Source organism: Condylura cristata, unplaced genomic scaffold (assembly GCF_000260355.1).
Source record: "Condylura cristata isolate star-nosed mole 26May11 unplaced genomic scaffold, ConCri1.0 scaffold00009, whole genome shotgun sequence".
In the NCBI taxonomy this organism is placed as follows: domain Eukaryota; kingdom Metazoa; phylum Chordata; class Mammalia; order Eulipotyphla; family Talpidae; genus Condylura; species Condylura cristata.
This window is the reverse complement of record NW_004567110.1, coordinates 28716027-28730502: the sequence shown is the minus strand read 5'-3', so window position 1 is coordinate 28730502 and position 14476 is coordinate 28716027. Positions and strand designations below refer to the sequence as shown.

The 14476-nt window shown below is 36.7% G+C and overlaps 1 protein-coding gene across 1 annotated transcript in view; it reads left to right on the top strand.

Annotated features, from left to right (window-relative positions):
* CPQ (carboxypeptidase Q) overlaps positions 1-14476 on the top strand; it is a 233789-nt gene that overhangs the window by 141094 nt on the left and 78219 nt on the right. The window lies entirely within an intron of this gene.

Sequence of the window (14476 nt, the reverse complement as noted above, 5' to 3'; positions counted from 1 at the left end):
AGGGATCGAACTCATGCGGAAGTGGCTTTAGTTTCTCAGTGCAGTGCTTTAACCCGCTGCGCCACCAGGGAGGGCCTCAACACATTCTTTAAGACACCAAGGAGACATTCAGTAGAAGAAGCAAATCAAGAATAGCATATTTTCAATGCAAGTAATTTCCCTGTCGAAAGCTTTGCTATTATTGTACTGAGACAATACTGGTCACTACTGTAAAGCTGTGGGGCCTGCTCTTTATTTGTATCTGTTATTTTCCCAAGTGCTTGCTATAAAATCAATCCTCTGGGTGATTTAGACAACCTGCTGTATTTAAACATCTTTTTCAAATTCCCGCAAGTCTCTTGCCCTCGCAGCATTACCTCTCCTTGCTAGGCCCAGGAAGTGGGGAGGTAGCTTTTTCTAGGCATTAATTGGTGTTGAGCAGTAGAAAAGTATGGAGCTAGGGAACATGGGGTGTGCAGATGTGTTCAGCCTGGAGGATCTCCCTGACTTCATAGGCTACACACACTGGGTTCGTTTGCTCAGGTCTCCTTTCACTCCAGGGTGAAATTAATCACTTAGCTGAATAAGTAAGGAGGTAGAATAAGTCTTAGGCCTCTGGACACTTAACTAAAATTCTAAAGGAATATTTTTTATTCCTTTTTTTCTTTGTAGCTGTCCTTCAGGCAGCATTCATATACTGTCTCTTATCCCAAAAGGGAAGCTATAGTGCATATTTTCAAAACTACTGAATGGATGAGTTAGTATGAGTTTCTGGAAATAAATGCTAACTTATTTTGAAACTAAACTGTATTTTGATCTAGTGATGCCAATTTAATTCTCTGGAATACAATGGGGGAGGAGGCACAAGTGAAGTAGCCTCCTTTTTTGCCCCCATCATTCATTCATTCTTTACTAAACAGTTGTGAAATCTCATCTATGCATTTAACATCAGACTCTGCAGTGGTGATGGAAAAGTATAAAAGACTGATACTTTTGTGGTGCTGAGTCATAAAAATTGTATAAATTGAATTGTAAGCCAGCTAGATCATTTCAGAATATATTATAACAGAAACCAAACAAAAACACTCCAGTTTGGAGCAAAAATGTGTAGCTAGTTGTCTGCTTTTTTACCAGTAATTTAGAATCTTGTGACTAAAACTAAGCAGAAGAACAATGAAAAGGACAAGGAGTTAATGGAATGGGGACAGAGCCGAGAGGAGAAAATTTGCACAAAGGAGGAAAAAGCAGCAAGAATTGAGGAAGGTTGTTTAGGTCACTAAGTTTACAAGATGTTCTGTTTCTTATTCAGTACATCGTGACCCTGAAGACATAGGACAGGATGAGGATATCACTGCAGTGTGATAAATTCTTCACATTCTCACTTCCCTTTGCTAATTTTAGCATCAGAGTTGTTGCAGAGAGTATGCTCAACAGTATATGGAGATGCATCTTAAACAGGTTGCCTATTCTTAAGCTGTGTTTAGATTCACACTTATTAACTGCCAGTAATTAGATGGTTACCCAGGTGGTTGCCAAGCCTGGCACCCAGTCCCAACTCCACTGGGGGTGCACATGATATACATGGCTGACTCTCTGGGGATGAGGAACTGGAGAGGGGTGGGCTGGGAGGCAGCCAGGCATGACATAGCATAGAGCATGTTTAAGATGAAAAGAAATACAAACAAAATGGTGGGGCCTTTCAGGCTAGGAAAGTATTTGTTGTTGGGGAATTGAGAAGAGGGCAAACAATCAGAAGTTTTCACGAAGGAAAGAATTTACACCAGTCATGGAAGATGGTTTGACTGTAGCAAGTGACAGTAACTCAGTGGGGATAGAGAGTAAAGATATTGTGAGTAAGGAGGTGTGGGAGGAACATGGCCATAAAGGAGAGCTTGTCTCATGGCTAGCAAGGTGTTGGAGGTGGAGGGATGCAGAACTGAAGACTAAGAACTCATGACTGATTTTGCTGTTGGACTCAAAAGTAACAAAAATTTGGATTTGATATAATACTTTGCATAGTTTCTCACTGGTCTTTATGGTAACAGGCATATAGTGACTTCCTGTAACTGGCAATATCCAGAATTACATTTGCCTGGATGCAAAATAGACATCTGTGAGAAGAGCAATAAGAAGAATGATATTGGGCAATATGAGGGTGGATCCAGCTAAGAAAGTCTGGAAAGAAGTGGGTGCTGTTTCTTTCTCACTTCTTGTTCTGGAGCTGGAGGGAGACTGCCTCACACCCAGTCAGGTTGACCTCACAACTTAGTAAATCCACCACATTCTAATCTCCACCCTCCAGAATCAGCAGGTCTGCAGGCTGTCATCTCTGACGGAGAGACTCAAAACTGCAGCTGCCCAGTTTCCTGAAAGGTCTTCAAGACCAGATGCATAGGCTTACTCAAATCTTTCCTTCCTTTCTATCAGGGCAAAAGGAGTCTGTAGACCGCAGGAACTTCAGAGATTATGATTATCTGCACTTCTCAGCAGTCTGAAGGGGCAGGCCTGTGTCCCAAAAGGTCACGGGAATCTTGTGACAATACAGTGTTGTCATGAACAGCGGTTCACAAAACTACATGTTATGTTTTCAATGATGAAATAATGTAGAATGTAGGCCTGTAAGAAGCCAAAATCACACAAACTATAACAACAATATATTACTTTGACTGTCAGAGCTTCCAAACTTAGAAGGTTGCCTCAGTAAATATTTGTTAAAATATTATTGAGTAAATATTTATTTTAGAAATTGTAAGAACGGCACAGTCTATTTTCAGCCATGAGTAAATGAGTAGCAGTAGTAGTAGCAGAACAGGATGGGGGCTGAGGAATACTGAGGGGAAGGGAGTTGCCAGATGGTCCATCTCTGCCATAAAATATCCATTGTAGGGGTGGCAAAGTTTTGGTGCAAATTTCAGTCACTTTAAGTACTAATTTAATTTGCATGATGTGGGACAAATTACTAAAATTTGAGCCAGAGTATTACTGTTGTTGTTTGTGTAGCAATACCTACCTCATAGAATTATTGTCAAAAGTAAACACAAAAACATGCTAATAATTGATCATTAGATGTTATTATTGCTACCAATACTGGTATTTTAAAAACAATAAAAATGGAAGCAATGCCAGGAAGTGCGTTCTGTGCAAGAACACATGACTGGAATGCCTGAGTGGGCTTTTGACTCTGGATGTATAGGAAGCAGGAGGCCCCAACATTAAAATAGTGATGATGGCTGCCATATGTAATTACAGGTACCCATAATTTGGTATGAACTATTTTGAACACTTAACAGCACCCAGAGCTAAATATTATCTTCATCTAAATTTGAGGCTGAGCCTGGTTCTGAAGCTACCTCAGGTCTGAATGTTATTGCCAAAGCTGCATTTCATACTTGGTATCTCTGGTTCATATGGTGACCCTGCCTCTGCAGGATTCAGCATAGAGTCCTGAATAACAGCTGAGCTCTGTCCTGTCTGAATACTCTACAAGGCGAGTGCTTCACTTAGAACCAATGAAGAAAGGCAGGTGTTGAGATTAAGCCACCATGGTGTGCTGGCTCTGTCTTGGGGATAAAACTTGGGGAGAAGCTCTATCAGCTGAGCTTTGAGCAGCATACAGATGAGGTGCTGAAATACCCAGGTGTCTCTTTCCCTGTGCAAGTACATAAGAGGAGGCTAGCAAGGCCCTTCCTTGTGTCTGTGGTCGATACGCTGCTCTGTGGAGGGTGGCCATTTATTGAATTCCTGTTCCACTCAACTTCAGCTCATTTGACTTTAAAGGGTTCCAGCAGCCCTTGCCTCTTAGGCTGAACTTTCTCTAAAGTTGCTGTGTGACTGATTCTTTGTCAGACTTCGTTAGAAATTCAGATTCTATCGATTTAAATAGGCCCATGGGGCTTGACAACAGTTGGAGAGAGCATAAATGAGAAGCTAGGTTCTGTTTCTCCTGAACTCATGTTGTATTAAGCTCATCATTCTCCAATAATGGACATAATCATGGAAATAATAATCTCTTTGTCACTCATTCATTCATTGATCCATCCATCCATCCATCCATCCATCCATCCATCCATCCATCCATCCATCCATCCACCCAATATTTATTAAAAGCCTGCTATGCAGGAATATAATGGACCAGGGGAGAAAATAATAATGAACAGCTATATATCAGAGACATTTTATGGGGGTGGAGTGGGGAATGGGATCAAAAACAGTGGGGGGAGGGAAATACACTGGACTATGGTGATGGCACATGGGTGATTTGGTGATGGGAAGCCCACGGGGATTACAACTGAGATGGGAAGATGCACAAAATGATGTAAAAATAAACTATTATTTATTTTTTAAAAAAGCCTGCTATGGGGCCCTCCCTGGTGGCGCAGCGGGTTAAAGCACAACACTGAGAAGCTAAAGCCACTTCCGCATGAGTTCAATTCCCGCCTGCCCCGGAGGAGACCACATGGCATGGCAGACCTCTCCTGACCCGCCCGCTGCTCCCCTCAGCAGTGTACTTCATCGATCTGCCTGTTCTGCTCCCCACTCTGTCTCTGGTGAAGTCTCTCGCCGTCTCTGCACCTCTGGCCTGTACCCCAGTCTGTATGCATAAATAAATAAATCTTTAAAAAAAAAAAAGCCTGCTATGTATTAGAGTATATACTCAATGCTAGACGTATAGAGATAAGTACATAAACAATGCTGTCCTAGAGTACTGAGTGGAGAGCCTGACATGGCATATCAGGTTGGTCTGAGAAATAAATGCTTAAGTAACTTTCGCAAAAATTATGAAAACTTTTTTCATAGAGGACAGGAATTGCATTATTTTGTTCACAGATGTAGTCTATCACCACTGCTTTAGCATAAAATCATCTTAGTGAAGTACCTAAGACATTTTCTGAAACCATTTAATATTTCTAAGATTATGTTATTATAATGTATCATATTATTAGGATTCCTAATTATATGATCAAGTGGCCAGAATGAATTAACTTAACCTGTGAATCCTTATTACTCCCTTTAGTGAGTTAGAAAATGTTGGTTGCCAAAGTCAACCTGGTAGCCAAATGTTTAAATTCTGATGATTAATGATTAAACTTAGTCACAGGTGATGAGTGATTTATTTTTAATAAAAGCAGAAGGCTCATGACAAGCTCAGAGAATGTGTTGGCAGTTTGAAGACATTACACCAGGTCTTAGAAAAATTTTCCAGCAAATGAGACCTATTAGATTATATAATATTCTTGCAAGGAAACTAGGAAAACAACTTTAAAAACTACATTCTATTTTGCTACTGGAAACCAGAAGTTGCCTAAAAAGAGAGCAAATTATGGGGAATTGATTAGCTATTTGATGGTGTTGTTTATGATTCACAGTAAGAGATGTTAATTTCTCACAAGAGTTGTCATAATTCTAAAAGAAGAAATGATGGTTCCCATTTGAATTATTTTTTTTACTTCTATTTTTGAATGATTTTAGTTACCCTTCCCTTTTGAAATTTAAACTCTAAATTTAAGGCTGTACCTCAACATAGTGTTTATGAAATGGATTAAGTATTATGGAATGTTCTACTGTAATATGAAACCACATCAAGTACGAGAGACAATGTTTGAAAAGTGTTTTAATCAGTGATGGATTTGGAATTATTGCCAACTGATTCCTGAATCTTTAGGCCTACATTTTAGGAACGCATTATCCAGATGTTTATAAAATGACATTTTACTAATGTCCTGTTTATTCTTTGACTCTGTGGTAAAAATACATTTGCCTACTTCAAAGTACCATATGAAAGTATTTTACTTCAACTAAATATTACACCAGAGCTGCTCAACAGCCCTTCACTCCCACCCCTTCAGACTAAAAGAGACTTATTCCCTATCAACACCTATTTTCTGCATGATATATGACAAGAATTTAGCCTGTTTTGTGGAATTTTCAATACTAAATCCTGGATAATCCTTCTTATTCCTCCCCTAGCTCTTCTATTTTACCTCACATGTATTCTCTCTTTGAAAGAAAAGTTTTATTTCCCAATTTCTTAAGCCTGATTATTAAATAAAACTATGCAAAATGAACAGAGGAGCACTCACTAACTCCTTAAAATGTAGCAGCAGAATCTATCCCTTTGAAGAGTATGTCTGTTTAACACATCACTGTTAATCAATTTTAAATGACTTAGAAAAATTGGGAGAAAGGTTTAGAAAAAAGAATAGGGCAATATTAAATTTTATTTATGTTCAGGTTGGGAGGATAAAAGAATATTTTTAACTTTTCATCTGTTTCTTGTCATTCTCCTCCATAAATGTATGTGTATGCTACCAGGAGTGGGATATATGCACAATTTTAAAATGTGTTTTAACCATTTCCTTGTGACATTAAAAAGTCTTCAGATGTACAAAAACACTAACTCAACATGAGCACTCCAATGCTTGTTGGAGCACTATTTACAATAGTCAAGTTATAGAACACCCTAAAGATAGAGCACTGGATTAAGAAATATGGTATATATACACAATAGGATACTATTGAGCTATTAAAAAAAAAAAAAGATGCAGCCTTGCCATTTTCATTGAATTGATGGGGATAATGCAAAGCAAAATAAAACAGAAGGAGAGAGACAAACATCAGATGATTTCACTCATTGTGGGATGCTAAAATAACAAAGAAACAGACAAAACCTAACAAACCGAAACCCTCCTAGAAATAGGACTGTTGATGTGAGGCTACCAAAGAGAGAGGCTAGGTGTAGCATACAAAGAGTGGAGAGGACCCCGTGAGCTACACTTTAGGTTTTTGGGTGTTTTGCGGGTGAGAGGGCTGGGGTATCAATCCTCTGAAGAGATGTGAACCTATACCCCTTAGTCACATGCATTGTTTTAGCCCAATGTTACCTTAATAAAAATACAGTATTATTTTAAAATGTAGTTTTTAATGGCTACAGTTATTTGTAATGCCTTTACACACACACACACACAACACACAGTTGAATATTACAATATCACAAGAAAGTAGGAAGTCTTCCATTTGTGACAACATGAACATTGTCCGTGGGTATTGGAGACATTATGCTAATGTGGTGAAATAAGTCAGAAAAAAATAAATGATGCTTGGTAACACATGTAGAATCTAAAAAAATATTATTCATAGAAACAGTAGAAAAATGGTTTTAGCTACCTCTGGTTTGAAACTATTTTTTAGTTGACTTCAGGCATATTTATTTGGTATATCACACACACAATTTGTAAATTGGTACAACTACTGTGGAAACCATCATAGAGCTTCCTCAAAAAAATAGAAGGTACCTGCTATGTGACCCAGCACAGATATATAATGGAATATTATTGGGTCATAAAAATGTGATATAGATAAGTAGGTAAATTATATATGTGTCTCTGTGTGTGTGTGTGTGTGTATTTAAGCATCCATACTTTAATTTTCATACTATTTATGATTTACCCTTGTCCATATTTTTTCTATTGCTCTGGCTAATATCAGTAGTAGTTTTAAAGATTTACTTTTTTTAAGTCTAAATCTTATAGTTGTATAAAAATGAAAACGTTCAAAGGAAAGTAATTGTCATTTTTCTGTCATCTAATGTCATCTAAGTCTATTTCTACTATGCTATATTACCTTTATTCTCTGTGCATAAAACTTTATATTGCTTATCATAGTTTATATATAAGTTGGTATTTTTTCTATATTATATCAGAATTTTCATGTTATTTCACAGGCTTCTAAATTAACAATTTAATGACTGAAAAAATTTTCCATTGAAATTGAACAATATAATTTATACCACAATTTCCTTTTTACCAAGCTTTGAGGTTGCTGCTGCCTTTTTGATAAAAGAAATGCTGTTGCAGTAAATCTTTTTGAGCAAATATGTTACAGTGAACACATCTAATTATCATTATAGCATAAATATTTTCTGTAACCATATACTCTAACACAAGTACCATTGATGAAAACATTTCTATTCTCTTTTATTTTTTTAAGATTTATTTATGCACATAGAACTGGGGTACAAGCCAAGGTGCAGGAGCAGTGAGAGGATTCACCAGAGACAGAGTGGGGAGCAAAACAGGTCGACTGACGAAGAACAACTGCTGAGGGGAGCAGTGGGGTTGTCAGGAGAGGTCTGCCATGCCATTTGGGTCACCTTGAGGGCCAGAGATCAAACTTGCACTGAAGCAGCTGTGGCCACTTTGCAGTGCTGTGCCCTAACCTATTGTGCCACCAGGGAGGGCTTGCTAATATTTCTCTTTTAAACTTCTCTTTAGAGATAATCAATTCGTCAGGCATTAAAAAATTAATTTCATTATTTTATAATCTATTTTGTTTTGGGATGTTAAGTCATTCATTTTGTTTATGTTTTAAAAAAAACTCTAATTTTAAAATACCAAATTTTGCCCCCACTTAGACAATTTGGAAAGCTGTCAAATGTTCTGAAGGTAATTTCAGAGGAAAAAGTTCCAAAAATGTTTAGAGTTATGGGTAATTATTGCAGTAACAGTGCGGCTTCCCACAGTGATCACTTTGGAGGGTAACATTTCTTTCACTATGTAAATTTGAGTAGGTTTGTTAATATATCCATTCACTCCTGTCTTTATCGTCACAATTTACATACAACTATTATTTGCCTAAATGATGTCAATTCCTTGAGACTGAAAACTGATTCTTTTCCAGCAGCTCTATCAGTGTTTTACTTATGACATACCTGTGTGTGTTTATGATTGGTTGTCTAGAAATGAACATTCTGAGAATACTCTTTACCATCGGTAAGGACATGCCTTTGAATGAACCTTTTTTTCTGGCTTGAATTCTTCAACACTTGGGATCAACAATGTATCAATTAGAAATTTGTTAGTGATGCATATTCCCTAGGGACCTGCACCCACTCAGTCAGGTGGATATTGGTCTCTGACCTGTGTTTGGCAAGGCTTTCATGTAATTTTAACACATAATAGATGTTTTCCTGGGGAAAAACTGAAAATAAGTTGAGATGAAAATTCATGTCAAATACTGCAGTTTAATAAAATTTAATTCATGTTTTCTGAGCCCTATCATGAAGCAGAAATTGTGTGGTAATACTGAATACCCAAAAGCAAAATAGGCCCTTTGTTCTCATCGAGCTAAAGTTGAGCTAAAAGTGAAGAGAGAGTTGTGTAATAACTATAAAAAGTAGGAAATAAGTACAATACCCTGTGATAGTTCAATGTATAAGTATATGCAAAATACATACAGCAATGATGCTACTTCCATTTGTAGGCAACATGTTATCTATCACACACACTGAAGTGCTTTCTACAATGCATCCTCTCTTTCAGTATACCCATCAAAGGAAAATAAAAGATTAAAAGGAACTGTAGCTTGAATAGGTTCCTTTAAACCTGGAAATAATAAATTAGCTTGATATCAAATTTCACTATTTCTTTTCCAGAGCACTAGTCCTATTCACTAACTCTGACCTATTATATGTCAGTTCATTTCAGAAATGGTTACATGGCCATTTGGGGGCCACTTTTTGACCAAGCAGGTTAAATAAGGTGATGTATGATAATGTTTAGCTCAATATATATCATAAATGTTAAATAGTATTCTTTTTATTGCTATTGATAGTATCATAATCATTTTCAAAATGAACATCATCGTTGCTAGTGTGGTGAATGGCAATATAATGTAGATCTTATAGAGGTTAATATAATGCAGGGCCTATATACGTTAACATAATGTAGATCCTACGAGGTTAAGGGGGTGATCCCAGATCACCAAGGATCTATTCTAGTTGTGAGAATGTGGGGCTAAGCCTTCTTGTGCTTCAATTTCCTCATTTGTAATTTAGTGACAGTAAGAGTCATTACTTCAGTTTCACTCATAACAGGAGTATAAAGGACCAGGGGATAAAATAATTATAATAGTGAACAACTATATACCAGAGACATTTTATGGGGGTACAGTGGGAATAGGATCAAAAATGGGGCGGGGGGGAGTGCACTGGACTGTGGTGATGGTGCACAGGTGAATTGGTGGTGGGAAGCCCATGAGGATTACAACTGAGATAGAAAAAGGCACAAAATGATGTAAAAATAAGCTATTATATTATTTTTTTAAAAAGTCATTACTTCACAGAGTTATAACAGTTAGTGAATGAATGAATGTACATAAAATGCCCAGAACACTGCCAGGCATACAGCAAAGGCTGAATAATTGCTAACTTAGTGACTCATGGTTAACTTTTTTGGACTGACCCATAATCTTCTCTGTCAGCAATCTAACTACCTCTCTTTGTGGCATTTTCTGATTTTAAAGGAATGCTTCAAATGACATATGCTCTGGAGTTTCACAGAATGAGAATTATTACCTATCCTTAAATCTGTAGAGTTCAGAACTCTACTACATGTACAACATATTTGAGAAAACAAATTTTTCATGGTATCCAAAAAAGAAAAATAAAAAAGGCCAAAAGAGGAACATTTTAAAATGATATGCAAGGACATCTGTTTTTATTTCATGGAATTTCATTTAAGCAAATTTATGGATAATGATACAGAAATGTTTCTCGTGGATTTTTTTCCTCCTTTGATGAGTGCTGACTTCTCTCTGTCACTCTTCTCAAAATTAGTTTTGTGTGCCTCTATATCATGATGGGACAGATCTCACCTGGGACTTTCCTAAAGATTAGAAGTCTAAAATCTGTACCTGTTGGTTCAGAGACTGAGAACATGTACACAGATGTGAACAACCATTTAAAACATTACCAGATATACAGGAAGAGTCCTTGACATCAAGAAAACACTAGCTTTGTCATTCTAGGTGGCACATGGATGGGCTGGATTCTGCAGCAAGTATTTCAAGCAATTAATAGTAGAAGAAAAGAAAATGTCAGCAATACTTTTCCATTAATTTGTCACAGGTGTTCAAATGTTGGTGACCTAGAACTTCATGGATTCAGACTGCTGCTGTGACAGCTTTGCTTTTAGGTTATTTTAGACACGGTGGCACCAACTTTAAAGAAATTGCTTATTGGTAATGCTACAGATTGCACGATTACATTTTAACAGGATAGCTTCTCAAAGAACTAAGTAAATATTACCCAAAATTACATTGCTTCAAATTCATGTTCTATCTTTATTATATACATACTGTATTTGACTCTTTCATATTTTAATTTAAGCTTATTTCATCTCCATGTTTCTCTGTATTGCTTTTGGCCATTTTCTTGCCTTGCAAATCTTTTTCTTTCTACCTCTCCCAAAGTTTCTCTGTTCAGTTGTTTCTAGATTTTCACATTTACACATAAGCATACAAAGAGTATCTTACTAGAGGTTGCTTTATAATATTGTGAGGGAATTTGTTCTCCAAAGTAGAACAACTAGAACAAAGTAGGAATTTTTATATTTCTTGCTACGTATTGAGACATTACTCTAGAAATATCAAATTGATGCAGTTACCATCAGCATGGAATGCATGTATATGCCCCCCCATAAGGATCTCATTTTAGTTTATGTATGTAATGTATTTTAAAGTATAAATAATATAACATTTACTATCTTAACAATTTTAAGTGTACAATTTAATTGTATTAAATGACTTCTAATGCTGCTCAGCCATCAGAAGCATCCATCTCCATTCTTCTTTTCATCATGGAAAACTTAGTTACTGAGCTTTCCATTTCCTGCTCCTCCCAGCCCTGCAGCCACTGTTTTTCTCTCTGTGATTGTTGACTACTCTAAGTAGCTCACATAAGTTGAATTATACAGTACTTGTATTTTTGTGGATGTTTTAGTTTACTTCATATCATGTTTCCAAGATTCAACCATGCTGAGGATGTGTTATGATTTTCTTCCTTTTATAGATTAAATAATGTTCTGTTGTATGTCTACATCACATTGTTTGTCCATTCATCTGCTGGTGGATACTTGAGTTGCTTCCACATTTTAGCTATTGTGAATAATGCTGCCATGACTACATTTGTACAAATAGCTCTTTGAGACCTTACCTTCCCATCTTGTGAGTATAAACTCAAGTGAAATTTCTGGATCATATGGCAATTCTGCTTTTATTTTTTTGAGAAACCATATATTGTTTCCTAAGGAAGCTTTACTACATTATAATCCCATCACAGTTCACAAGATCTCTAAAATTTCTCATTGTGGGTTTGATACATATTTCTGTAATGACTAGTGATGTTGAACATCTTTTCATATGCTTACTGACTGTTTTTATAACTTCTATGGAGAAATATCTCCTTTACCCTTTGTTATTGTTAAATTGCAAATGAGACATGTAAAATGAACTAAGAAGGTGGTGTTTATACTGATTATTGCCTGAAGTATAATTGGCAATGAAAGAGTAGGACTCCAAATGAAGTTTTAAAATCTGCCTATTTCTACTAAGTAATGCTGGGTATTCCACCACTGGTGAATGTGCTTAATTTCAGAAACAAATATATATTTTTTTAAATCTTGAATTCAGAATCACTGTTGGAAGATGCCTTTCAGTGCATTTTCCTCCAAGAATCCATGGGGACAAGCCTATCCTCACTATAAGGCATCTTACCTGTAACTTGTTAGTACATATTTGTATGGGAACATTGTTTAAAAGACCATGGTAAAAAGGTTTATGCTGACCTCCTTTCGAGTAAGAAAGTCTGAGAACAAGGAGAGTTTGTTAAATTTCAGACATCACGTAAGGTAATATGAATAGTAAATATTTAGATTGTCTTTCTTCAAGCTCCTTGGTTTTATGGTCATTAATCACTCTACCAACTCAGTGAGAAAAATTCGTACTGAAGAAATAATAAAAGCTAATGTTTCCTAAGTAATTAATTGGTGCCAAAATTACTCATTTTAAATCTTTGTACATATCATCTCTTTAATACCTCAGAGCACTCTTATGAGGTCTACACTTTAGAGATGTGGAAATTTGGGGAAAGAAGGTAATACAAATTGCTTGTTGTCATGCAGGGCCAGCATTCATGTTGGTCTGCATAGACTACCTGGAGTTAGAAGTGAGAGTGGATTAGATATATTCACGAATGGGGATTCAGTTCCAGGGTTTTTGTATTACAGTTTTGAGCTTATAAGTTATTTGATGAAAAGAATTTTTAGTCAATATTAAAGAAATATTCATAAAGGGAATACTTAGATGATTTGAAGAATTGAGTTTAGTCAGTATCTCTCTGCAGGGGTAATTTAATAAGCAAGGTAGTATAATTAATATTTAGCATTTATTGAGTGCTTACTGTGTTCCAGTATCAATTATTGACTTGTGTTAATTAATTGAATTGGGAAAATAAATGTAAGAAGCATCTGGAAATTAGCAGGAAAACACAACCAGTTGGGATAATATCCTTCATTTAGTGGCAAAATTATAATAGTTTTCCTTTACTTGTGACAGTAAAATTATGACCTGGTCTTATGCAGTACTTTTATTCATAGGAACAGGAATATTTCCCAGACATTGTTCTTCAGTCTTACTGTACAATCTTCTGACACCAGGGAAGACTCAACATTTGGACCCTTGACTTGGGAGCAGTTGGGCAAGCCAGTCACAACCAGAGGGCTGAGTATACATCAGCCAGTGTTCTTCCATACATTCTTCCATATGTTTGGTCTCATAGTCTTGATGGATTTCAGAGCTCCTTTTGTGTTTTCCAAAACATGTGTTCACCTTTATTTTTCAAAGATTTATTTATGCAGTCAAGAGCTGAGGTGTAGGCCAGAGGTATGGGGGAGTGAGAGTATTCACCAGAGACAGATGGGGAGCAGAATAGGCAGATCCACTGAAATACACTGCTGAAGGGAGCAGCTGGTGAGACAGGAGGGGTCTGTTGCTCTTTGTGGCTTAGCTCCCTGGTCAGGGATCAAACTAGTGCTTCAGTGACTGTGGATAGCTTCATAGTGCTAAGGCCTAATCCCTTCTGGACCAGAGAGGTCCACATGTTTACTTTTTTTTTTTTTTAAAGTAATATAGTAGTTTATTTTCACATGGTTTTGTGCATTTTTCCATCTCAGTTGTAATCCCCTTGGGCTTCCCATCACCAAATCAGTGCATTTCCCTTCCCCCCACTGTTTTTGATCCCATTACGCACTCCACCCCCATAAAATGTCTCTGGTATATAGCTGTTCATTATTATCATTTTCTCGCCTGGTCTGTTATATCCCTGCTATGAGTGAAACCATCCTGTATTTTTCCTTTTCTTTCTGGCTTATTTTACTAAGCATGATCTTTTCTAGCTCCATCCATGTTACTGCAAAAGGCATGTGTTTATTTATTTTTTTGGTTGCTGAGTAATATTCCATTGTGTATATGTACCACATCTTTTTAATCCAGTCATCTACTTTTGGGCATTTGGGCTGATTACATGTGTTTCCAATTGTAAATAAAGCAGCAATAAACATGGGGTGCAGGTGTCTTTTTGAATCAGTGTTTTTGTGTCTTTTGGGTAGATACCTAGGAGTGGGATTGCTGGGTTGTACATGTGTTCACTTTTTGATAGAGAAGG